Source organism: Prinia subflava, chromosome 9 (genome assembly GCF_021018805.1).
Source record: "Prinia subflava isolate CZ2003 ecotype Zambia chromosome 9, Cam_Psub_1.2, whole genome shotgun sequence".
Classification (NCBI taxonomy): Eukaryota; Metazoa; Chordata; class Aves; order Passeriformes; family Cisticolidae; genus Prinia; species Prinia subflava.
This window is the reverse complement of record NC_086255.1, coordinates 3,281,501-3,307,413: the sequence shown is the minus strand read 5'-3', so window position 1 is coordinate 3,307,413 and position 25,913 is coordinate 3,281,501. Positions and strand designations below refer to the sequence as shown.

At 44.7% G+C, this 25,913-nt stretch overlaps 1 protein-coding gene across 2 annotated transcripts in view; it reads left to right on the top strand.

Moving 5' to 3' along the window:
• The first annotated feature begins 14,040 nt into the window (after positions 1–14,040).
• ZRANB1 (zinc finger RANBP2-type containing 1) overlaps positions 14,041–25,913 on the top strand; it is a 43,610-nt gene continuing 31,737 nt past the window's right edge. Inside the window, exons 1-3 of one of the 2 annotated variants that reach the window (XM_063405121.1) lie at positions 14,157–14,186; positions 18,749–18,831; positions 25,580–25,677. The gene's annotated coding sequence lies outside the window, so the exon portion shown is untranslated. Of the gene's footprint in view, positions 14,187–18,748; positions 18,832–25,579; positions 25,678–25,913 lie in introns of both variants that reach the window. The other variant, XM_063405119.1, reaches the window with a different exon arrangement.

Below are 25,913 nucleotides of genomic sequence, written 5' to 3'. Positions count from 1 at the left end.
AGGAGCAGCTCAGGAGCAGTTCAGGAGCAGCTCAGGAGCAGCTCAGGAGCAGTTCAGGAGCAGCTCAGGAGCAGTTCAGGAGCAGCTCAGGAGCAGCTCAGGAGCAGCTCAGGAGCAGTTCAGGAGCAGCTCAGGAGCAGCTCAGGAGCAGTTCAGGAGTAGCTCAGGAGCATCTCAGGAGCAGTAACCCTGCACTTGGCTGGGGTGTGGTGGAGGATGAGCACCAGGCTCTGCCTCAGGAGACAGGTCCCAGAGTCCCTGAGCGCCTCGGCACTGCTGGGGGGGATGCTGCGTGCTCTGGACAAGCTCACGCTCCAAGACAGGGCTGGAGCCCACGGTCCTGATATCGATCTTTGTTTAATACAATCTATTAAGCAATTTAAACAGCGAGCACCTGGCAGTGCTCCTTGGCAGGCAGCCCACACTCTGGGGAGCATCACTTGCCGGCTCTGCTCTGCCTCCCCCACCAGCAGCTCTGGGGAGAGGCACAGAAAGCTGGGAAAAGCTGGGAGAGACTGGGAGGGCAGGCAGCAGGGACCCCCTGGCTGAGCCCACTCCCACACAGCTTTTCTCTGAGCAGAGGGACTACAAGATTTCTCTTTTCTCTTTCAAGGGAATGGAAGATATATATATATATTTTTAATATTGCCTTTTCTGGTGAGTTTTTTCCTGTGGAGTGGCTCAGGGTTGGGGTGCAGAGGGAACCCCAGGGAAGGCCATATCATGACAGGCTGCTTTTGCTGTCCGAATCAAGGAATGCTGAGAGACAAGGAAGTGCACAAATCCAGATGGGATCTGGCTTTTCTTAGTGGCTTTCTTGCAAAGTGCACCTCTGTCCGGAACAGTTTTAAAAGACACAGCTCTTGAGCACATGGAGGTGGGGGAGAGCAGAGGCTCCTGTGTGCCCTGCTCCAGGAGGCCTCTGCAAACCTGGAGGCTCCTGGCCATGGGAATGATGCCTTAGGTTTTGGGTTTGGAATGATGCTGTCCTGACCCCCTCAGCTCTCTGGATGTGGAGGCAGGCTCTGTGGAAACTTGGGGATGGCACTGCAGTCACTGCCATGGAGCACCTGTGGGAAGGGGTGACATTGGCTGTGGTTTAGTCAGACCCTAAAGCTTCACCAGGCTGGAGACAGAAACATTCATCTCATCAGGGAGAGTAATTTCTGTGCATCCTTTACTCTGTGAATCCCACCTTCATCAGGGACAATGGATCCAAGCATCCAAGAGCATCCTGGAAAGAGCAGACTGGATCACTGTCTGGAGCTCTGGCAGGTTTGGGACTGAACATCTTCCCAAGTGCCTTTGTAAGCAGAATTTTCAACCTGTTTATGTCCATTTTGCCCTGTGTAATCTGTTTGGTTTGCCTGGAGGAGCAGCAGGACACTAATTAATTAATGATCACAGGAATGACTCACTTTCCTTGTGCCCTCCTGTGGCACCTTCTTTGTCACAAGGAGGAAGCAGGAGCACAGATCCTGTCCCAGGCTGCTCTGGCCTGTCTCCTAGGGGAGGAGGGCAGCAAAATATGAATTTAGAGTGACCGTGCAGCATTTGTCACTTGCCCAGTGTCACCACAGAAGAAGCAGCATGGTGTGAGCCTGCTCCATGAACAGCCACTCAGTGTTCCTGAGGGAAGCTGGAAATGTTGGGATTTTAATAGCATTGGGATTAATTGCCTGCTTAAATGAGGAAGGCAATAGCTCTGTAATTAGTGTGACTTCCTGAACAAAAATGGGGATGCTGCTTGCCCTGCTTCTCAGGGAAGGGGCTCAGCCTGGTCCCAGGGCAGGAAAGCTCCTACTTCAGGGCTTGTACATCACCACTGCTTCTCCAAAAATTCCACAGCCTGTAGCAGATCCAGCCCCTGTACAAAGGCTGCTGCAATCTCCATGTGGGAATCTGTAGGGGTGGGAAATCTCACCAGGATTAAAACTCTCCCTCCTCCCGCCAAGCTGCAGTCTAGCGAGAACACAGAATTAACATCGTGTTTAGGACAAAATAAATTAATCCAGATCTGACCACCTGTTCTGGAACAGAAGAGAGAAAGGATGCTGGACAGGGGGGAAGCTGGGAACACACATGGAGGGGTCAGTTTAATTTGTGAGTGGGCAAAAGTTCTTTGCTGTGGGCAGGTCCCTTCCCTCAGGTCACCCTGGCTGTGACCAGACTGGCTGAGCCCTCCATTCCCAAACAAGGCTTGCTCATATCCTCTTATGACAGCTTAGAGTCTGTCATTACTGTTCATTACCAGATTGACAGAGCAGGGCTGTCCGTGCTGCCCTGCCTGCAGCTAAAATCACGGATGCAGGAGTCAGGAATCCCTGCTGCCATTAGAAATCATTGGAAATCCTGTAGGAAAAAAAGCCTCTGAACCCCAAACTCACAGTCCCCCAAGGTCACCGTGCCAAAATAAAACATATATACATATAATTGTATTTTTTTTAACTGAAAGGTAAAGATTTTCATGTTAAAGTATTCTGAAAAACAGCCTGAGGGGTGGCTGATTGAGCCCCTTAGAGTTCCCCTGTACATTTCTTTTCCATGTCACACTGTATGAATGTAAGATTGGACATCACACAGCTTCCTTTGGCCCCTGGCCAGGCAAAGGGTGGAAAATAATTCCTTTTTTTACAGACATCTTTATCCATCTAGAATGTATAAGTTTAGACAAGAAGGATGTGAGCACTTCAGAGAAATGGATGTCCAGTAAAAGAAAAGCTCCACTAAGCACTTGCCTATTTTCCTACGGATATTTTTGAGAAACTTCAGGTGAGCTGGAACCAGCAATGCACTGAGGTGAAAGCTGAACTGGATGTTTACTTTCCTCCCACTTCCATTTGTGATCTGTAGCTAGGAACTGTTCAGTCCCCTATTTATTTAATGGGAGATGATAGAATATTCCAGGATACAGCAGCCCATGTTCTGCCAATTCGTAGGATAAACAGACAAAATGTTTCCTGGGGTTGATTTGTCAGGAACAGCTGTTCTTTAGGATGTTGTAGGTATCTTTCCCCTCAAACTAATTTGATCAGGACTTAGGAAAAAGCCTCGACAAAATAAATACTCCACAGTTCAAGAAGACACTGCAGCTGCTTGGTGGGGAAGGCTTAAGTTATGGAAATAGGAAAATTGTTACCCCACAGGAAGGTGGGAGCTAAATATTTCCTCTGGCGTGGGAAGAGTTGTCAGGGCCATGGAGAAAAACAGGGCACCCCAGGAAATGGGGACCACAAAGAAGGGTAATTAGTGACTGGCAGATCAACATCATTTTCCTGTCTAAGCACTTGGTATTAACACTTGAGGACAAACAAGGGTCAGGACTCACCTTTTAAATATTTTCTGTGCAAGGAGAGAATGTGTCTAAATAGCAAAACATCTTCCTTTAACATTGTTTTACCTTTTATTTCTTCATCTTCTCTTAGCCATCAATTTTGTGGCTGAATGCTTTAATTTGTCTCCAAATACAGGTTTCCCTCCATGCCATGTAAACGCCCTTGTCTTTTCAGTTTCAAAACTATACAGTGTTTTTGAGACCACTTATTTAAAAAGAGCTTTTAAAATGAAGGTGATTCACTGCACACAACCCCTGAGACAACTGTCAGGACTGCTGCATAAATTACAGCCTCTCCTACTGACCACTTAACGCAAGGAAGATGGAAAAAACCAGCATGCAGATGATGATGAAAGCAAAGAGCATTTTTCAAAACTCAAGGTCTTCACGGTAATAATGAAAAATTCCTTGTCTCTGCTGGGGCTGACCTTGTGAAAAGCAGCTTGCATGTGCATCCCAAAACATCAGGACTGAATTAGGTCTCCATGGTGTGAGTATAATGTGAACTAGGATGTTTGTGTTCCCCAGAGGGGTCAGTGTGCTGGGAGGTAACTTGTTTAGCCTAGTTCAGGTGCAGTGAAATGCTCTGAGACGGGTTCAGGCGTGGTGAGCTGCAGGTGTTGCTCAGGACAGCTCAGAGCAGCTTGCAGGCACGTGGCTGTTGGAGAGGTGGATGCTGGATGAGAAGTGAAACTCTTCCTTTTAGATGGGAAATGCTGCTGGCTGGACAGCTTCCAAAAATAGAGACGTGGTGGTAAATGCTGGTGTGTTGAAACCAAGCTGGTTTGCACAAGCTCAGGAGTTCCAGCAGGTTTCTGAGCTACTCTAAAAGTGCTGCCAGTCTGCCAGGATGACCAGAGATGGCCTGGAGCAGATGGAGCGTGTCTCAGGGGACACTCACATTTCTGTAGGCATCTCCATCACTTCAGGGTCCACCTCTGAACTAGCCTTGCTCCCAGAGGCTTTAGGAGATCCCACAGAGCTTTGTTTCAGAGTTTCTGGATAAAATACAAAAGCTCTAAATTCTGCGATAATTTTTGTTTTAAATAACATTTGTCTTTTTCTGGCAAGTTTTCATTACGTAGGTTTCATTACTTTCATTACCTCTTTTGTGGAATTAAGTATTTTAGAACTTTGAAAATTGAAGCAGAAAAGAAATAGAGGTTTTAATCAGCTCTAGCTATAAACTTGGATGAGAAATATCAATTAAATGACTTTTTTCAAGGCCCTTCCAGTATTAGGCTGGCAGAAAAAGAAGCCAAACTGTTCTTGGTGTGCTAGGTTAATGGCTTGTGTTTCTAATCCATAATCTCTTTTATTTCATGCAGTCTCACTAAATTTGGGACTTCATGCTCTCTAGTCACGTTATCTCTCAAGGAAAACCAACTCAATTAAACTTCATTTGGGTTTGAAAAGAGGCAGAGTGTGCATGTTTTGGAGACAATTAGTGCAAGCTCAGAGTGCTTATCAGGAAAACAATAATCAGTGTCAGCCAGACCCTGAAACGGGGCTCAGAGAAGCCATCAGTGGGATCTCCATCCTTGGAGGATTCAGACTCAAGGGTGCAAGACCCTGATCTGACCAGGTTTTGTCTAGACTGTGCTTTGGCCAAGACAATCTGGACCAGAGGATCCTTGAGGTCCCTTCCAGCCTGCCCCTCTGTGGTTCTGTGGCATTATCTGATACACATCTGACTCCAAGCCCCTGCAAATTTGCAGGCAACACCTACAAGTACAAAAAAATATTGTAGCCAGAGCTGTGGCACAGGCACCTCTGGAATGGGCTACAGCAGCCAGGAATCCACCTGCAGTGCCTGAGGGTAAGAAAGAAAAGGATTATGTAGGTATTCTGTTAGATGAGGAAAATCAGCTGAACAGGGCATATCTACCCAAAATGTCCCCCAGAACACAGATGCTAATATTCCTTATTTTTCCTGGAGTGTTTCAGGAAGCCCATGATCAGTATTAGATGTAAGGACTCAGCCTGAGTGAGCTGTTGGTGAGAGAAAATCTACTCATCCCTCTGGACTGAGCTGGGATATTGATCCAGCATTGGCACAAACAGAAATGCCTTCTGCACTCTGGAACTGGCACTCAAAACTTTGGGAAAAAACTTAACCAGCTGGTTTGTTTTATTCCAAAACATTGGAATTATATTCTTAACTAATGTGTTTTAGGAACTGATATTTGTGGTTCTTTTTTGGTCTTTGCTTTTATTTTTTGAACCCTTATTTATACTTAGTTGGTATTTTATGCTTTTCTGTGCTGCATTGAGGATTAGAAATCTACTTTGAAATAAAACCTCCGATTCTAACTTAATCACTTGACTCTAGAGGCAGAAGGTCTAGGACAGGAAGCACACATTCCAAGAAAAACATTAAAATACTGACAGCTGACAGAAGTGTGATGTAACAGTGTTTAACTGAGAAGATCTAACAGGACCATATGCTGAGGCAGTCAACAGCTCTGAGGGGAAGCCAAAGACCAAGCGATTTTTCTCCAGGGGTTATCAAACCTAAATAAGATGGAGCTATTTTGATTCTGAGCAACATTGGTGGGGCCTTATTTGGAATATTCTCTGATGTGAGAGGAAGACAGCCAAGAAATGAACACAGTTCAGCTTTGGAGCCGTGTGCTCTGAGGGAAGCCCAGCTCACTCTTCCCTGAGTGCCTGAGGACACTGTGAAAACTCTTGAAGATTAAGCAAATCGGGCAAGATGTGTACTTGGAATAAGAGAGCGAAAATTCAAAGCCAGGATGGCAAAATAAGAGAAACAGCAACAAAATGAAATGGCAGAACTTCTGCTTCATCGGCAGAGTGGTTGGAAAGCTCTAATCCAAACAGGTTTGGGCTCCATTTGAGAAATGAACTCCTGAATTTGATGCAAGTGATCAGCCCCAGTCATCTGGAGAGCCTTCACTTCTGACATGGGGAGCCTGGACTCTCATCTACATCAGGTTAGACGGGGTTTGGAGCAACCTGGTGCAGTGAAGGTGTCCCTGCCCATGGCAGGGGGTTGGAACAAACGATCTTTAAAGTCCCTTCCAACCCAAACTGTTCTGTGAGTCTGTGATCAGCTGTGTGATCCATATTCCCAAGATAACCAATGTAATGTGATTTTGCTACACCAATGAAATGTGGCTTGTGGGCCATTGGCCAAATTTGGATTTTCTCCCCACGCCTTGGGTGTTTGCCCAGGCCCCTTGACTGTAAAAGTTGACTTGGCAATGGGAAGTCCTGGGGAAACTGGGCTACGTGAAAGCCACATCCAGGAAGAAAAGGACACAAATCCCTCCTGGCCAAGGATTTCAAAGGCTCCACATCCAGTGAAGGAATGTGACCTTCCTGAGACCCAGCAGCTTCACCAGCTCCCAATTACTCCAGCAGCGGCTCAACATTTTGCACAATTTTGTAAAATTGGTTTTATTGATTAAGCTGAATGGCATTGGGCAAAGCTAAGTCAGTGTCTCGGCCTCTCTGCTGCCGTGGTGCTTGGGCAGAAATGAGATGTGCAAACCAGTGATTACACATGGACCTGGCTGGCTTAGGGCAGCAATCGTTTACTCCTCAGTTCAATATCCTCCTGAATTCTCTGATCCTCCGTCCTCACTCTGACCTCTACAGAAGATCTGAGTCGTTGTAATATTTAAGCAATTTCAGCAGTACACAACCCCAAGAGATGCTCTGAATTGTCCTTTGGTGTTAGAGCCTGTAAATTTACAGCTGTGTCTGGACATGGGAAGCTCCAGAGCTGGCTGGGTCACAGAAGTGGAACCTTTTGAAGCTTAAACTTTTTCCAAAGGGCTTAGGCAAGAGAAACTCAGATGCAGCTGAGATGTGGTTGGAAAGTGAAGCAACACGTTCCTGAAATGCAAAATCTGTAATTTCTCAGGGTGGCAAGGATTATTTGGGAGACATCAAACACACTTTTCATATGAAAGCAGCAATGTGTGTTACAAAAAGCCTGTTTATGATGCACTTACCTACCAGACAGCCATGTCAAGCTGTCAGTGGAGAGAGGACTGACAACAAGCTAATGACCTCCTGCTGCTCTATAAATGTCTCAGCTTTGCTCCAGCATCTCTTTGTGCAGTGGGAGGGAGACAGTGATCCCAGGCAATGTTCTGTTGCAATTATTTCATTCTGTTTCTACTCATCTTTTTAACACAACATACAAGAGAGCCAGGCACAGCAGCTTTTGTGAGGCCTGATACAAGTAAACAATAGTTGCTCAAGCTATAATTACTAAATTATTTTCTTTTAATATTAGGAATAAAAGCAATCAAAAAACTGTCCTTCCAGAAAAGTAATCTGTTTTGAAAATGATTTATTTTTCTGTTCTCCTCGTTGTATCTGTAAATAAGGCAAAGCTTTATGAGGTACCCTGCTAGACAGCTTTCTGCAAGACTAAATTAGGAATAAGATGGAAAGCTACTTTGTATGCAGTTGTTGAAACTGCCTGTTTGTGATGAAGAAGGCTAAGAGAAGGTACAGATTTTTTACAGAACACACCTCTAAAATATGTTAAATCATATTAAAGTGATAAGAATTTATGGACCAAGCTAGGCCTGAATTAAAACAAAAATCTCATCCAAAATTTCACAATGTTCCAGAAAAAATGTCTGTTCCTCATTTTTATTCCAGGCTTGTGTATTCCTTACCTTTCTCAGTTACCATCCAAGGTCTCCACTAATGGCTTTAAAGTATCTCTGATATTCTTTCACCATCCTGCTGAGCCAGTCGTGTGGTAATTGGCACTGCTCTGTTGGAATCTCACTCTTACCTGGTTTGTGTTCTGGTTTTAATTTGAGCTGTCTCTGTTTAATCCTAGATTTGCTCATAAAAAGGATAAGTCTCAATAAATAGGTAAGAGAAAGGCTTCCGAGACACAGAATGAAAATATCCAGAATCCTTCAGCAGTCTATTGGTGGATTACGTCAACTCAAAGATAGATTTTGTTCCCTCTGGCTCATCAAATAATCTGATTAGCTGGTGCTGATTATGCTGGGCATGATGCACTGTGTTCTGCAAACCAGACACAGAATGTCCCTTCTCTGCTGCCTTGTGTGCTCCTGGACAGTCTTATTTATAATAAATCCCTTTTTCACTTTTGCCCACCACTAACAGCTTTGGCTTGAGTTTGGGGCATAGTAAAGCCAGCTGATAACGCTGCCTTGCTGCACAGGAGAAGGGCTGGGCTCTCCTGAAGCAGAAAAATGCTTGAGTTTTTGCCTCTCAGCTCCACAGCCACTGGGTTTAGCACCTCTGGCTTTTATTCAATGTTTGGGGAGGTATGATGCCATCAGGGGGCTCACAAAAACCAGGAGCCAGAGGAGGGGGTTGCCTAGCCCAGCATACAAACCAGTGGCAGCATAATGAGGTATTTTCATCTCCTCCAGCCCCAGCTGGCCCTGTTGGAGGAGTCAGTGTTATGCTGACCCCACACTTCTTTTTCTGCTGCTAGAAACATTTTAGAGGGGTCCTGGGGTTGGTGGGTGTTCAATGTGTCTGTGGTGATGGCGAGAGAGGCGGTGGCCACTGCACAGGGCCATCCAGGCCCTTTACACCCGACATTTCTGTACAGCAGTAAGTTTGTGGATTTCAGTCCATTTTTTAAATGGATTTTTGTCTCAAGCCCTCACAAATGTCTCACACGCCCCTGAAGGGACTCAGGCTGCTGCGTCCTTTTAGAGTTGCGTTGTGACTTGTCACTGTGGTCCCCGATGACTTTCAGAGCGCATCCAAGGAGCTCTTTGCATTTTCCTGTTCTGTTTTTCTCTCCCCTTTAAGACCCTGTCCCACATTTTCCTCGGTTCCCTCTCTCCTCTCCCCCCTGCATTCCTGGGCTGTGCCAGACCTGCTGATGCACGCTTGGCAGCCACGCTGTGCTCGCCATCTGGGACGGGCAGCTCCTGCAGCCCGTGGAGTCTCCCGATCCACACTGGGTGCTGGAACACAGCCACCCCTTTCCCAGATTTTCCGCTGCCTTTCTGTTGGCCACAGGCTCCTTCACCTACACAACTCTGCCCAGCTGAGGACAGTGTCTAAGGTTCCTCGATCACAGGGCTCAAACCTTCAGCTGGAAAGCCCCATCTTGATGGATTTACTCCTTCACCCCCTTCCTCTGTTCCATGTGGAATCTGAGAGGAAGCAAGAAAAATATGTGAGAAAGTGGAAGACTTCAATGCAAATGCTCCCTGCTTTGAACCTTTTCTTTTTGCTACTGAAATACATTTCAGAGTGCAGACTTTAGAGACATTTCTGCCCACTTTTTCCAAGCTAGATTTATTTATTCTCTGGCTGTTTATCTTATTTCTCTTTCCTGGCTGTTTTGCCCCTGAAACAATCACGCCCACACACTGATTTCTTGGAGAGCTGTGAGGGGTCTCTTGCTGGCTCCATGGATGTTCTTTCATGTCTCTTCCAACCCAAGGCACTCTATGGTTCTGTGATTTAGCCTCCTCTGACTTCACCCTTGCTTGGATAGGGGGGATGGTGATCCAGCTAGAGTTGAATACTTTTATGATTCAAATGAAAATGAGAAAAGGAGCCCCAAGGATGGCATTTACTGGGTGTGAAGGCTCAGGCTGACTCAGAGGATGGAAAACTGCTAACGTCTCAGTGAAGCATTTAAAACATCCTGTTTTCAATCCACAACCTGTGCTTCCTTTGGATTTTTGTGCGTTTCTATTCCTCGCCCTTTATCTAAGTGTTGCAAGCCTTCCTTGCTCCTGAAAACACAGGATAAAGCAACAGGCAGAGCAGGATCTGAGGAGCTGGTTGAGTAGGGAGCTGTGCATATCCAGAGTTCAGCTAGTGAGAAATAACCATCTGGTGAGCGTGTACATCCCTGCTCCTGGATAAGCTGAGGATGAATCTCCTAATGGGAGCCAGCGCTCTGCCTGAGAGCGAAGAGTTACCAGGGTAAAGGGAATTACATAAGAGCAAGATCTGCACTTAGACATCACTAACTAGATGCAATCTTTGCACTCAAGCTGAGGTAATTCTACTGCAGCACAAAAACACTCCATGCCAGCAGAAAATAATTAGGTTTTTATCTTTTTTTTTTTTTTTTTTTGCTTACCTGAAGCACAATTTTGTGTCGCTGAGTCCCCCCAGCTACTGCACGCAACAAATGTGCTCCTGTGGAATGTTTCAAAGCTTGCTTTCTAATTATAGCTTTGGGTATCATTGGCTCGGGTATAAACAGGGTGAATCAGAACAGAAACGTCAGGGAGGGTTGAGGGAAAGGCCTTTCACTAACAGCGAGCATCAGGACAGAAAAAATCAGGGCATCCTGTAAGGCAAAGCACTCGTGTTTAACGGGAGACGGCGGCAAATTGCAACTCGGGGCTGCGCCGAAAAAATCCTAAATTTATAAATTCTTTGTAGAAAAGGAAGGGAACTTCCCAGCCATCTGCCTCGCTGGCTGCCTGCAAGGCTCACACCTCGCAGGCACAAAGGGTTCCAGGCTGCTGGGGCAGCTCCAGGCTGGCAAGGATGGGAACCACGGGGTTCTGAGCTGGATATTCCTGCAAAATCCCAGCATTTGGGCATGCTGCTTGGGTTTTATCAAATCTGGGAGCTCTGACAAGGAGATTTACTATCAGTCCTTGCTCTGGAGGAACAGGAAGAAAGGAGATTAGAGTTAGGATGGCTAAGGAAGGTGGGGAGTTATGAGAACAGGGATTTATGTTGTTTGAAAAGTGGGGAAAAAAGAAAGCCAGAACACATATACGTGCAAATGATATTTTAATCTCATGGTTCTGCCGTGGGTTTTTTGTGAGGCACAAGGGGCAGTTGTACAACTCTGAGTGAAGGCACACGAGCTGCAAGGCCTGAGCAAATCCAGCTCTGCAAAGGAAGGCTCCCAAAATAACTGAGTCAGCTGTCAAATGAGTATGAGTGTTCCAAATTCCTTCCTAGGGAGTTAAAATTTCTCCTTAAACTGGCGAAAGGAAATGAAAATTTTGGGTGGGATATAGGAAATTAGCACTTGCTTACAACTTCTGCTACCTCTAACAAAAATAGAATTATCTCTCTGACATTTAAAAAAAGAAAAGGTGATCAAATACCAAATCTATTGAGGACTGGACTACCAAGTCATGTAGATTTTGCTTTGCCTCCAAATTAGCAGGCTGAAAGCTCTTCTTGGATAAATTACATGTGTAAATATCAATGTTCTAAACTGCTGAAAGGTCATTCCTCTTGTATTTTATTGTTTAAGTCTAGAACAAATGGCAAACTCCTGCAAGGTAAACCTGGAAGGAGACGCCAGCAGCTTTTTTGAGCAAAAGCCAAAGACATGGCCTCAGCAATAAAGTCACCAACATCAAAAATGTCAGGTAATTGGGAGATGCAGCCCAGGATTTGCTTTTGCTCTGGTAAATATTTTCAAATTCAATTTGACCACATGTTTTCCTTCAAATTCTATCCAGGGACCTCTTTCGCTACTCAGAATGCTTCTGTTCTGCAGACCAACTGTGCGGAGATTAAAATCTCTTAGAATCACAGAATTACTTGGAATTACTTTTTTCAGCTGGTCATAACTTTTTTCCCAACCCACGCCCTTCTACAAGTTTATGGTTCTAAGATATTCCTTGTATTTTCATATCTTTTTATGCAGTCCAATCTACAACAATTATTTCTGGAAATTTCCATTGTTGCACAGTTGGTGCAGCATTTAAAATTTACCCCAACAGTTCTTCCATCACCTTGCCTAGATGCCAAGAGCAAGGGATGCATTTTCTGGATGATTTCTAAGCACAGAGACAGTAAAATTCTTAAGATAAGGAGTATTTATTTTATATGACTTATCCATGTCTTATCCAAAAACAACAACAAAAGAAGTTGCCCCCCTTTTTTCAACAGCTGTGTTTTGAGAAATGGACCAGCTTGTTCAGTGGAGTCAGAAAGAGAATTTAGTAAACAATTAGTCTGGGAGAGAGAAATCACATTACCCTCCCCCTGCAACAGTTCTCGATGTTTATAGAGAACTAATTTAATTGCAAATGAAGACAAATTTCTATTTCAGTCTCCATGAGAAATTACATTTCACATGTCCTGACTCCAGTCCTGGTTGTTTGGACAAAGGGATTTCCTCTAGCACTGCTCTGCTGGAACATCTCAGGTGCTTTTCTTTTATGCTGACTGAGGGAGAAGGGATGGATCCAGCTGGTGCTGGATGAGTTTCCCAATGCAACACCAAACCAGAGGCATTATCTAACACAGTCTGGGAATGGGGAATGAAACCATGGAAATAAGAAAGTGCTAAAACATCTGAGAAAGCCTGAAATAAAAAGTAGTAACTGCACTGGGGGGAAAAAATATCAAGTATTAAATGATGTAAAACCCACGAGGGAAAAGCAAGGATGTGGAAAAACACACATTTTCTGTCAGTGAGCCTACAAGGGCAGCTTAAGGAAGATGCAGTCTCGCAATTTTTGAGTGGAAAGCAAAAAAAAAAATATTGCATAGCCAGCACAAGGACTGAACCCCAGGGCTGGCAGAGCTGGTGTGGCTGCCCTTGCCTTCTCAGAAGAGAAATGGACTTTGCTCTGCAGGGTTGCTGCGCGGATAAGCGAGTCCTTTTGGGCAGGGTGGCATCCTCAACTCCCATCCCACGCATTTGCTGTGTCCAGGAATGGCTGGAATCAACGTGTGGAGGAAACGTTTAAAATTTATTTCACAGAATCAATTTAGATTTAAAAAGACCTCCGAGATTGAGTCCGACCTATGACCCAGCACCACCATATGAACCTGACCACGGCACCTGGTGGATTCTGGATTCCCATTAATTCCTTCAGTTGTCCATTGCAAATTATCTCCCAAGTGTCAGTAAGAAATAGGGGGCGGAGTCTTAAATTGCAGCCAGTGCAGGTTCAGGTTGGACATTAGGAGGAATTTCTTCACAGAAAGGGTGATTAAACATTGGATAGGGCTGCCCAGAGTGGTGGCGGTTCCTTCCCCACCCCTGGAGGTGTCCAAGGAAGGTCTGGACGTGGCACTCAGTGCCCTGGGCTGGGGACAAGGTGGGGTCAGGCACAGCTTGGACCCGGTGGTCTGAGAGGACTTTTCCATCCTCAGTGATTCTGTGATCAGCTGTCACAAAGCGGTGCTCTCCACGGCCGCTGCCTCGCCGCGTGCCATCACAAGGAGGTTTCTTTAGGGATTATTCCCACAGGAAACTCCGATGTCCATATACCCCGTACCACGGCGTACGTGGAGCCACGGGGAGGATGCTCTCGTCTCCACTCCACCACGCTCTGCGCGTTACCGCCGCCGACACGGGCACATGTTTGTCTCGGGGAAGGTCGGGGGGTGCCGAGGGCCCGGGGGGACGTGCGGGAAGGGCCGGGCAGGGCCGGGCAGGGCCGGGAAGCGGCGCCCACCGCGGACTCCCCCCGAGGCTCCCCAAGGCGGGAGCCGCCCTGAGGGGCCGGCACGAGCAGCGCCCCCTGGCGCCCGCCCTGCGCGCGGCGCCCCGCGGCAGCGATGACATCACCGCTCTGCGCAAAGAACGGCCCGCCGATTGGCGGAAGGCAGGAGCGGGCGCAGCCAATGGGCGGCGCGCAGGGCGGCAGGCTGCGCTGACGTGCGGCTCGGCCGTGCGGGGGTTTATTTTGCTTTGGGCCGCTCCGGCCGCCGCCATTAGAGGAGCGCGGGCAGAGCCTCCCCCCCCCGCCGCGCCGAGTGGGAGCGCCCGCGGCCGCGGCAGCCGCGGCGCCTCGGGAGAGACCATGTCGTGAGCGGGGGGGGAGCGCGGGAGGGGGGGGGGCGGCGCGGGGCGCAGGCGGCTCCCAGTGCTCTGAGCGTGTTCCTGAGGGATTGAGGGACGGATCCCGGCGGAGAGGTAAAGCCCTTGTGCTCTCAGTGCCCTCCTCGGGCAGCGCTGCAGGACGAGCGGGCGCGGGGGGAGCGGGGGCGAGCTGAGCCAGCGCCGACCGGGGACCCGCTGCGGGGTCGGGGGAGCTGTGAGGAGGCGCCTCCGGCGCGGCCCCGGATCCCGCTGCGATCGGTGTCCCGCGTGGAACGGCTTGCTGAGGGAAGACAGGCTGGCACAGCCTCGGTACAAAGGCAGGAAACTCGGTTTTTTTCTCCCGTAGCTGCTGCTCTGGACCCCGGGCTGTGGTGCCTTGGTGTGCCTGGGTGAGATCATGCCTGTGCTGCCTCCCTCCCACTTCTTCCCACCCTCCTGGTTTGATTTTGTTCGTGTTTGCATGTGCCTGTGTGGATCTGCACGCGGTGGTGGAGTAGGTGATGGGAGTGATGGGTTGTGTCTGGATTTTGGGTAGCAGAACTTCCATGATATTGCCTGTCCCATCCCTGGAAGTGTCCAAGGCCAGGCTGGACGGGGCTTGGAGCAGCCCGGGATAGTGGAAGGTGTCCCTGCCCATGGCAGGGAGTTGGAACAAGATGATCTTTAAGGTCCCTTCCAGCCCAAACCACTCTGTGATTCACTCTGTTATTGTGTGATCACGTACTGTCGATGCTTTATCAGGAGTAAAGTACAGTGTGAGAAGTATTTCAAAACCGAGCTCGTCTTTGGGAACGGAAGACTAAACAAAAATTGGGAAAGTTGGATTAAGGAGCGAGGCAGACCTTGGTAATCCACGCTGCCAGCGCCTCCCTGTCTGCCTTCACGGTCCCAGACTGCAGCAGCTTCCTGGCAGGATAAGATAAACTTGTCTGCGGAGGTCATGGATGTGTCTGTGAGTCCTTCCGATGTGTCTGTGAGTCCTTCCTTGGGAGTGACAGAATCAGCCTGTCCCCGCAGCAGTCACCGCTCCCTTGGGAGCAGCGGGTGGGAGAAATGATGGAGAAGATGGATCGGGGTGTCCTGCCCGGCTGGCACAGCCCGGCTGCTGAGAACTTTCTGCTGCCACGGGGACTTTCAGCGATGGCAATAATGACAACTTTTTCTGGAATTCTTGGGGGTTGATGTAGTAAACAAACGTTGTTTGACGGGCTTTGTGCTGTGCTTGAACAGTCTCTGCTCACCAGCTGCGTGCAGTGTCACAAGTGGTGGAGCTGGCATGTGAGTTTAGTGCTTTGATGAGTTTGTTGGTGCAAAAATTGAAAGGTGAGATGTCTTCTCTGTAGTAACTCCCTCTTTCTCTTAGAGCTTGCTCTGGTGTGAGCAGAATCTTTTAACAGTAGTTCAGGAGAGATCTGTTGTAATTGGTTTTGTTGTTCCATCTGCTTGTTGGTCTTTGGTGACCACAGATGAGATTTGTAAGGCTTATTTCCTTTTTCCCCCGATTTCCAGTGGTTGCTCAGAGAGGGGGAGATAGGGGAACAGCAGGTTATATTCTGGAGCTCTTGCTGGCCTCCTTCCAAAGGCCAGGCTGAGCTGGTGTCTCAGCATGAGGAGTCTGGCATGTCATATGTGAAAGATCACCTCTGGTTTAAGTCTGTCACAGTATTCAAAGAGAATAAAGCCTTTGGATGCATTGCATTTCATGGGATTTGTGAAACTCTAATTATGCGGGGTAGTTCTCTTGAAGGAAAAAGAAATTGCTACCTTTACTTTCCTTCTGCTGCTTAAGCAAGGGCAGGCAGGTGGGGGTGACACCGGCGAGGCCGTGATCTCTTCTTGTGGAGTTGTGTCTATTAGCATTTTCTCAGAAGTATAATTACAAATATTAATGTAATTGGAATGGTGAGTGGCACAAAAGCATCAACAGGGTTCATCACAGAAGCGTGACTTTAATTGGAGACTAATTCCAGCTCAGAATGGGTCAAGGGGACATTTTTAGCTCTGTGTGTGGCCATTCTCATTGTATGTTGTTTGACCTGTAAATTCCTCAGGGACAGGAATTCCCACCCATCTTTGGTGCCCTTTGCAAGAAGCATCTGTAAATAAGTGAAGTGTAAGTAGGAAATACTTTACTGATTGAATGGCAGGTTATTTTTAATACAGTCAATCAAATAATCAAATGTTCTCTCAGGCACTTTAAAGTGAGATTTACTGCCTCCTTCATGTGGTATTAACTTGGGTGTTAATGTTTCTCTTTCCAGCTTTTCTTTGCCATATCAGGTCTAGCACTACTTCAGATCAATACATTCTTTGTCGTGATGTGCTCTCTGCTAATCACAGCAAAGCATTTAAACTGCTACTGCCAGTTCTCTCAGTAATCTCATGCCCTTTCCTCCTCCCAAAATTTGAAGACTGGGTTATTTTGGGCTGTTCAAAATTGATGTCAACAAGTAATCCTCACTTTAACTGCATGAATTATGATCCACAGTCTCCTGGTACTAAAATGGAACTAAACTTTAGTTTGGCAGCTGAAAATGGCTGGCTTAGCTGTAACAGAGATCTTTATTTTTAATTTTTTTTAATAGTGTTATGTATGAGGAGGGAAACAAGGCAGAGTTGAAAAGAGAATTTTTTTCAGCACAACTGATGAAGAGTTTGCCATTTCCCTTGTCAGATGGCTTAGCTTGGTGAAATCAGTTTAGTAACAGAGATAATTGTAACTTTGTAATGTCAGTTGAATGGAATTTGTTACACCTTAAAATTCCTGTCTTCAGATTAAGATTTCAAACATTTTGGATCCAGACACTTTCCTGGGTACTTCTCATGGTATTTCTTGTGTAGCTGTCATTGAGTTTGAGTTTACACAGGATTGTGACTGTGCTCGTTTTTGCATCATCAGTGGCTGGAGCACAGCTGCTCTATGTAGTGAATTCTTTCGGAACTTCCTTGACGTGCAAGATTAACAATTACCTCTTTGGGGTCTACCAGTTAACATGCTTTAAAAGAAGAACTGTCATACTTCAACAACAATTCTGAATGTGTGTTAATCTGTAATAATATTTATGATTTTGTGTTTCCTTCTTTTGTGGTGTAGGCAGGTGCTCTGTACTCAAACTGGAGTTGTGTCCACCTGGCATTTCTCAAAACACCTTTTTTTCCTGTGCTGGTGTCCCATTTATGCAGAAAGCCACTTTGGTGAAGACCAGGGAGAGGAGAGGTGTGGAGGGGATGGAGCAGGGAATGAGAACAGTGATATTTGAAGAGGGAGCTGTCTTCAGGAGGGGGCTGATACAGAGTCCCTGGCTCAAGAGAGCAGAAGGAATAGTAGATTTTTTACAAGGAACATGAGGAGATAATACAGTGGAAAGATTGGTAGTGACTGGTATGTGCAGAGCATCTTGCCTAGGAAGCAGCCAAATTTGCAGCCCTTTTGCATTTTCTACTGTGCAGGAGATATAATTAAGTTGGCATTTTTCCCTTTGGTTATTTAGGTTTGTCCTGATGTAATCTGTTCTGCTTGTTCTTAAGACAAGGATACTACTGCGTGGTTTGTGTTTGTTTTTTGTTTGTTTGCTTGTTTGTTTATTTTTATTATGGTCTACTAAGTTGTATTCTTTTTTCCTAGAACAGCCTGCAAATTTTAAATTAAGGACAGTTATTACTTCTAAGAAAAATGCTGGAGAAGACAGAGTTTAGGACTGTCTTTGAGTTCAGAACTGATCTGACAATACCTGAAGTACTGAGAACTAGGTACAGAGTGAGAGGCAGACAGGTAACTGCTGTCCAGGGTATGGGGGCTGGAAGGATGGACTTGTGTCTGCTTTGGCACGTGTACATGGGGCTGTGTAACTGGGGCTTGTGTCTGGAGCTGTGACCTGTGAGTAAGGAGGCTGCAGTCTTCCCTTCCCCTCCCTCCTGTGCCAGAAGCCAGGACAGGGTGCTGTTTTATTTGGGTTATGTTTGCCATTACTTCTGTAACCAAATGTTAAGGTTTCGAAACCCTCCCTGTGGTTCTTCGACTTCAGTTTGATTTAGCATCTGTTTTTAATAAATCAAAGAAAGTTGGGGTTACTGAGGAGTTTGTGGGTGTTAAGAAACTTTGGTGAGGTGTGTTGGTTTTCTTGGTAAGTTCGAGATATTCAGCAGTTGGGGTTCCTGAGCTAAAGAAAAGTGTCAGAACCATGATTTATGTGACTCTGGAGGGAAAAATAAACTTGAATGATCTAGGAGTTGTGTTGGTTTGTTTTATTTTTCTTTCTTTTTTTTTTTTTTAGTGTATTAGAACTACTTTGATCAGTAATCTTTTAGTGGCTTTGAATTTACACTAATTTACTTTTATAGGTCCACTCATTTAAAAACTCTGTGGTTCTTGGTGCAATCAGTTGATTATCTGGGAAGAAAAACATCTGTCATAAATCTCATAAATGTGTATCATTCCAGCAAAAATTAGGAAGTTTGTTTTATGATTGTTGGTTTATGAGAGAATCTTGTTTTTTGCGGTTGTGGGGACCATAAGTGCACTGTGAGAGCTTGACTTGTGCTTCTCTCAGGCTGATGGGCTTGAAAGTATTCCTTGAGTCTCCAATCATCTTCCTGGTATCTAAGCAGGGATCTGTAGAGACAGCTGGCATATTCATTCCTTGCTGTTATTTCAGTACTGCCCTGGAACAGCCTCAATCTACAGTGTTGGTTCCAGAAGTGTTGATGGTGTCCTTTTGGTTGTTACTGGTTCTCACTGGTAAGTCAGGGGTGTTTTGTCCTGGATTTCTGCCTGTCACTGATGCCATCTGACAGCTGGGCCAGTGGGTTTGGGTTTTACCTGCGAAGGCTTCCCCTTACTGGGTGCTTGCTGAGCTCATTTTTGTCTTGCTGAAGGGCTGAGATGGGCTGCTGGACTATTTACTTTTTATTCTTGACCTCCCCATTGCTGTTTAGCTTGGCAGGGATAAAAGGAGTTGTCACCTCATGGCTTTTAAAGGGTTTATTTAAAGAAGGTTGTTCAGTGTTGCCTTTAGTAAAAACTTACTTGCACCCCAGAACCTGTTATTACTGTTTTACAGCTGTTCTTCTGAACCTTTCCAGGAGTACGGAGTACCCTGCAGTGATTAACTCCAAGATAAGGATTATGACCAAAATACAAATTACTAATAATAGGGTTTAAAAAAAAGTGACTTGAAAAAAAAAGAACTGGTCTCCCTCTGTCTCTAGAAGGAGTTTGGATTTGTTTTCCCTCTGATATTTGACACTAGCTCTTTGCCCTGTGTTAAGCTGCAGCATCCACACTAGTGGACTTTGTGTGCTGTGATAATGGCATTTTTGCTGTTTTTTTCTTTTTCCTGCTTTTTGATACTTTGCTGCCTTGCCAGCATCTTAGGAAGAACTGGATAAAATCAGTGTAGTTTGTTTGGCTCACTTGAACTGGGACTTGCCTTAAGCGTATTCAAATTGCAAATGTTTGTACCAAAGACAGTCCTTGGCTGTATCTGAACTTGGTTTGTCATTAATGAGGAGCGAACTGCCCGACAGTGGAGGCTGAGTGTGTGTTTCCAGGTTTCCTCTGCAGGCAGGTGGTTTTCCTCCTCCAAATGGTGACTGCGTGTGTAGCCCTGCTCTAATTTATAGTCAGCCAGTACTGAGGAGGTCCAGGGGATAATTACTTGAAAATGTGCAAGTCTGGGTGTAATGTTCCTGCCAGTGGACAGGTTTAAGTGTTTCAGAGTTTTGGTGTCTGACTCCACAGTGTGTTTTCAGTCAGAGCGTGACATCTGGTTTTCCTCCTTGTGTGTGAGGATGGCTGAGAGCTAAACAAAAAGGGGTCTGGTGTTTGAGGCACAGTCTAAACACAGATAAACTGTTTTCCTATTTGACCTCACTTTTTATAAAGAAACATCTTGTTCAACTTCTGTACTTTGTCCAAGGCTAATGTCTTTTTAAAATGAAGTTTCAACCGTTCTGTTGTTTTATTGTGTGTGTTTGTTACTGTAGATCTTAAGTCAGTATTCATCTGTTGCTGTTCATGGTCAAATTCATTAAACGCTGCTGGCTGTATTTATGCAAATGCTCTATCATAGCTCATTATTTTAAGTCATTTTGCTTGGCTTTTGATTAGTGTTGTGTGGGAGATGTTGTGCATTATGTAACTGTTAAACTGCTTACCCTTGTTTGCCCAAATGGTGTTGGTTTCTAAGCAGGTGGTCATATTTAGTCCATCCTAATGTGTAGTAACATCTCATCTGGACAGTTGTTCACTTTTAACTGAGCTTAAAACAAAACAAAAAAGCAGCCCTGACAGAGAACTGAACTGGAGGCTGCTGCTCCTGGGTTTTTATAGGTTGTTTTCAGCAGTTAAGATTTTCCTAGCTTTTAGTCACAAATTTAATGGAGTTAGATGGAGTTTGACCCATTTGAGATGAGTAATGAGTAAAATGCAAACTTGCACTGTGCAAGTTACACAAGTGGGTTAACTGTAGTGACTAAGAGCACAGAAATGCTTCAAGGGATAAACATTAAAATAAAAAGCATAAAAAGAGAAAATGTTTACCACTCTCAAATATCTGTTCATTCTGTAATGAGTTTCCAGCTTTTTCAGAAGTGTCCATTTACATTAAGTTGTAGACCTAATCATAAAGTTCATTGTCAATCTTGTATTTCAGATGTTTCCAAAGATCAGAGACCTTCCAGATGTTTTCCTTCTTAGTGCATAGAGCATTAGCAAAATTGGACATCCTCTTCCATTAAAGCTGCACAGAAATTCTTTTGCTCATGAAAAGTCAGCAGTTGGGTTGGAAGTGTGAATAGAATATTGAAAAGAAAGCTGAAGCAAAATCAGCATAATTTTTCTGAATACCATAAATACCTAATAAAGTAGATTTAAGACACCTTGAAATAAGATACAAATCCATAAAGCAGAATGAAAACAACTTTTTATTAATTTTATGTAAATGAAACCCATCTGAATTCACCCAATGAACAGACTTTTGAATATGTTCAGAAGTTAATTCTTACTTTCTTGCTTTTTTGGTTGAGAGTACTGTGTTTCTCTGTGAGAGCTGAAGTCTCCTGGATTTTAACTCGTTCCCCACCCACTTATGAGATGAAAAGTTTTAGGTAGTGAGGCAGGTCATATCTAAAAATCTGCAGTAAGGAGTATTTTTGATGATCTGGACTATCAAAACTGAAGAAAATGTTAGAAGTCACTTCACATGCTAGATTGTAAATAGTTACCCAGTTCCAACTAAAATGTTTTCAGGTTTTTTTCCTCATGCACCATTAATGCTCTTTTGCTAAGATTAGATAGTGTTTTCTCGTTTTTGCTGCTCTGTTTGGGACTGAATTGTTGCCTTTTTAAAGAACTGTCCTAACAAAGCAAGCTATGCTCGCTTATTAAATTCCTTTCTTCAGTGTGTTTGGGCTAATGCAGAAAATGCTTCTGTGTTTGTGGCTTCATAATAATCTTTCCATTCTTTATTATAATACATAGATACTACTGCAAAGCTTCCAGATTCAGTGCTGATCTGATCTGTTCGTTCCATTGACAAGGTCAGGGTTCTTAATTTTATTAAAATTAATTTGCAGATATGACAATGGAGCTTATTGTTAGTTCCCATCAAACTACAGAAGCCCAAATTCAAGCTTTCTGCTTTTAATATACTGATCTGTGAAGGCATATGCTGAATTATTGAGAAAGAAGAGCAAATAGCTGAAGGTAGAGTAAGTTTGGTAAAGTAAGAGAAGAAAGTCAGTAAATGTCCGCCTTGGAAAATTAGACTAGGATTTGTGAAAGGTTTTATTTCTGTACTCCTGAAGTGCTGAATTAATAGATTCTGCATTTGGGTGTAGACATCCCTTTCTTTCAGAAAAAGGTGCTTCTGCTTATTGTGTTCATCTGAAAAGTTGTTTTAGTATTTTTACAATAAAGAAAGCAGCCTGCCTTTCTTTTTGGAGCAGCCTGTGTGAGGCAGCTGGGTGGGGGGAAGCCGGGTGGTTCTCGATTCGCCTTGCAAGTCTTGCTGAAGGCTGAAGCTGCACCTTGGGCTCTCCTTTTCCCTGTAAACACAGAAGCAGTTCTATTTGAAAATCCTTAGACATGAACAAAATGGATTCGAGGTGGGAACACTGATTTGATCGGTGTAATTACGTAAGGTTTCAGCCAGCACAGATGCCAGCACCATCCCAGCAAAAAATCCGTGGTGTAGACTGGTCTAAATCGGCATCTGGCCTCTTTACAGGGAGGGCTTGATCGTTTAATGAACTGGAGCTCCATATTGTTCCTTGTTTGAGCCAAAGGAAAAACAACTTCTGGACAGAACGAATAATTAAATTGAGGGGAGTGTGATATATCCTGTCATAAAAGTGGTATTTGAGAACTTTGTTGTTTATTCCCAATTTCTGTGAGCCGTTTTGTGTTTTCCTGTGCACTTAAAAAGAGGAATGTCCTTAAAAATTGAAGCAAAGCAAAAAACAAATTTCTGGTTATTTAGGTTACCTTTTACAACTGACTTTATGTAGTAGAAGGGTGATCTGATAATGTTTTGAGTTTTTTCTTTTGTTCATTATTTATCAGAACTTTATATATTTTTCTCTTCAGTGTATTGAATTATTCTACAAGTGTGTCCAGAAGATACTCAGCACACTGTCTACCCTGATCAACTGGAATTTCTTTGAAGTTTTGTGGGTTTTATTTTCCTGTCTGCTCATGCTTTTTTGGACATAAAGGCATGCACCTGCACTTCACAGTCACTGTGTTGCTATTTCTCTGTCAGAGGATGCGCTCCGTGATTCAGCTTCTCCTCTCTGAGGAATCTAAAATAACAAGTTGACTTGAAAACAGTCAGAGAAGTAATTGGGTAAAAATGTCATAAGCTTCAAACTGCTGTGGCTGGATGGTGATGCTGGATCACCAGTAAATCACAGACTCACTGAATGGTCTGAGTTGGAAGGGACCTCTAAGCTCATCTGGTTCCATTCCCCTGCCACGGGCAGGGACACCTCCCTCTGTCTCGGTTGCTCCAAGCCCCTTGGCCACTTCCAGGGATCCAGGGACAAGCACAGCGGCCCTGGGCAATCTGTGCCAGGGCCTCCCCACCCTCACTGGGAACAACTTCTTCCTGATGCCTAATCTAAACCTGCTCCCTTTCAATGTGAGGCAATTTCCCCTTGTCCTGTCACTGCCATTCCTGATGTAAACAAAATTGGATGGGTCTGGTGTGTCTGACCCTCCAGCTCTGCTCCCACCAACCCATCCCTGGTGAGCTACCGTGGTGGGTAGAACTGGAAGTCAGCTCAAGTCAAAAAAAGTAAAACAGTAAAAAAATCCCCAGTGCTGAATTTCCTCACTGTACTCGGTGTTGGCAGAGCTGTCAAGGAAGAGAAATTGCATTGCTCTGTTGAGCCTTTTTATATTCTTTACTTCATAATAACCCGAGGCCTTGTGTTCGGAGGTGGTGAGCTCATATCTCAGAGGCTTTCAAAGCTGCAGATACTCAGCCTCTCTAAGAATTGTGTCTGAGAGCATCTGCTTTTTAAGGGGCACAGAAGATAATTGCAGCTAAAAAAGCTGATCCTATGATACGTATGAAAGCCTTCCTGTAACGTGGGATGTCCTTAGCTATTTAGTTTCCCAAGCAGTATCTCAGTACTTGTTTATATTATTTTTGCAGTCAGCAGCTTTCCAGCTTGAGCTGCAATCTCCTTTCCCAGTCCTAATATCACAAAAACAGATGATGCCTTGTTTTCATGCCCCATCCCAAATGTGGGTTGGGATTTGTCTACAGTGGGAACTGCTTTGCTTAAGGCCTTACAAACTAGGGCAGGGAAGAAACCATGCACAGTTACAGTTACTCATCACACACTGTTCATGGATTTGATGGGAAGCATCACCTACTCCAACCATACCAACTTCTGCTCCAGTGGGAATTATTCTGAAGTATTGGGACAGCCACTTTTGGTGGTCCTTGGTGGCACAGTCTGTTGGTGGCAGTGGGCAGGTGCCTGGGCAGTGTGCTCCTGCCTTCTCTGTTCTGAAAACCCTGTTGAACTCTCCTGTGTTTCTAACTACAGAAGATTAATTCCTAAAAAAACTCTACTGTTTCTAGAGAGAAGAAGCTTATTTTAAGAAAGTAATTAAGAAACTTATTTTGGGAATTCAGGGAAAAGCTTTGACCAAATGGAATAGATAAACCTAGTGTCTAGTGTACTCATACAGGAGGTGTTTTGGCAAAGTAGAGAAACCTTTTTTTCCCTTAAAATTCCTAAAAAGTCTTCTTTGCAAAGTCATCTTCAGTAAAATCAAATTAACTTTATATTCTCCTGTATCTATGTGTGCATTTTTCACGTTGTCACAGATAGGGGTACCTGGCATGATCCCACTCCCTTTTTCCCCATTATAAATGGGCATGCACATCTGTCAGGAATGGTGGAGGGGAAGCAGCAGCAATCTGGTTGCCTTTTCAGCACATTCCTCAGTCTGACACAGTTTTATAATGTAGAGGTGGGAGTGAAGTGCTCTGCAGGCTGCTCAAACCAGTACTGTGGAACCTGAGCTTTATGAGAGAGCTGTCTGTGTGCCTGATTGCTCCTCTGCTTTCGTGCAGCATAAATATGGATTGCTATGGAAAAGGATCGTGCTGCCTCTCCTCTGTGCTGGCCATGCGATAGCCCCTCATTCATGCAGCCACCTGATCTGGTGAATAGATCACTTGAGCTCTTGGAAAAAACCCATGTTCTGTGCCGGAGTCCTCAGGAGGAGAGAGTGGGAATAAGGCTGACAAATTTAAGTAGAAGTTTGAGCTATGCCTTGGTAGAGCAAAGTGTGTGAAGGTATTTCAGTGAAGAATGTACTAACTTCTAAAACAGTGGCTGATTGGGGAACAGGTATTAACTAATTTTTGGTTTGATGTGTTTAGTTTTGAATTGAATCCTGTTGTGCAGCTTGTGAGTTTTAGTTTCATAGGCTCTGGGTGGTTTTTTAGCTGAGAGCATTGCAGTATGGTAAATAGGAAGTGTCAGTCAAGTGATGTGACAAGTTTGTGTTTAATCAGTTTTGCATTCCTAAAACCAGCACTGTGCTGAGTTTTACATGCTGGGTAACTAATCTGGGCTAAGGGAGAAAATGCTGTGTCCATTTGTCTATTTGTCCTTTATCTACCTGCCTCACCTTTTCCCTCTACTCTGCTCTCTACACAAAGCTTTTTCTGCCTTCCCCATCCAAAGTTTCAGATTGCAGTAAGAGTGTTCGTGGATGTTTTGGTGTGAACTTGTTGCTTGGGTTTATTTATTTTACTTCAGCAGATTGACCACTTGTGTGGCCACCGTTTTTTTATAAATATTGGTTTATTTTAACCAGTCTCTCGTGGCCTCAGCAGGTTGTGACTGGGTTTAGCCAAGTACATTTGGATTAGAATAGGTGTGGCATTTAATAATTAACTTTCTAGTTACTCAGGTCCAGTAGGAGACCTATAATGAGTCTGTTTTCATTTTGTTTACAGGAATAGTTATCTGCTTAGTCTCATCCTTCATATTTGGCAATCTGAAGAAAAGGTCTGAGCCAGCATGAAGACAGAATCCCCTCTTCATTAGAGAAAAAGTGAGTTGGAATTGGGCTGAAATCTGAATTTGTCACATGAAAATACTGCCTTAGCCTGCCAACACACACAGCTTGTGCTTGCTTTCAAGTGGCATTTTCACTTTGTAACACTACTGATATGGGTGATGTCCAGTCAAGACCTAGTCTTGGTTAAGCACCTTTCTGAATTTTTCAAATTATAATATTTTATGTAAATTGCAACATCCTTCTTTTCTGAAAGAACTGCTTACTCACTG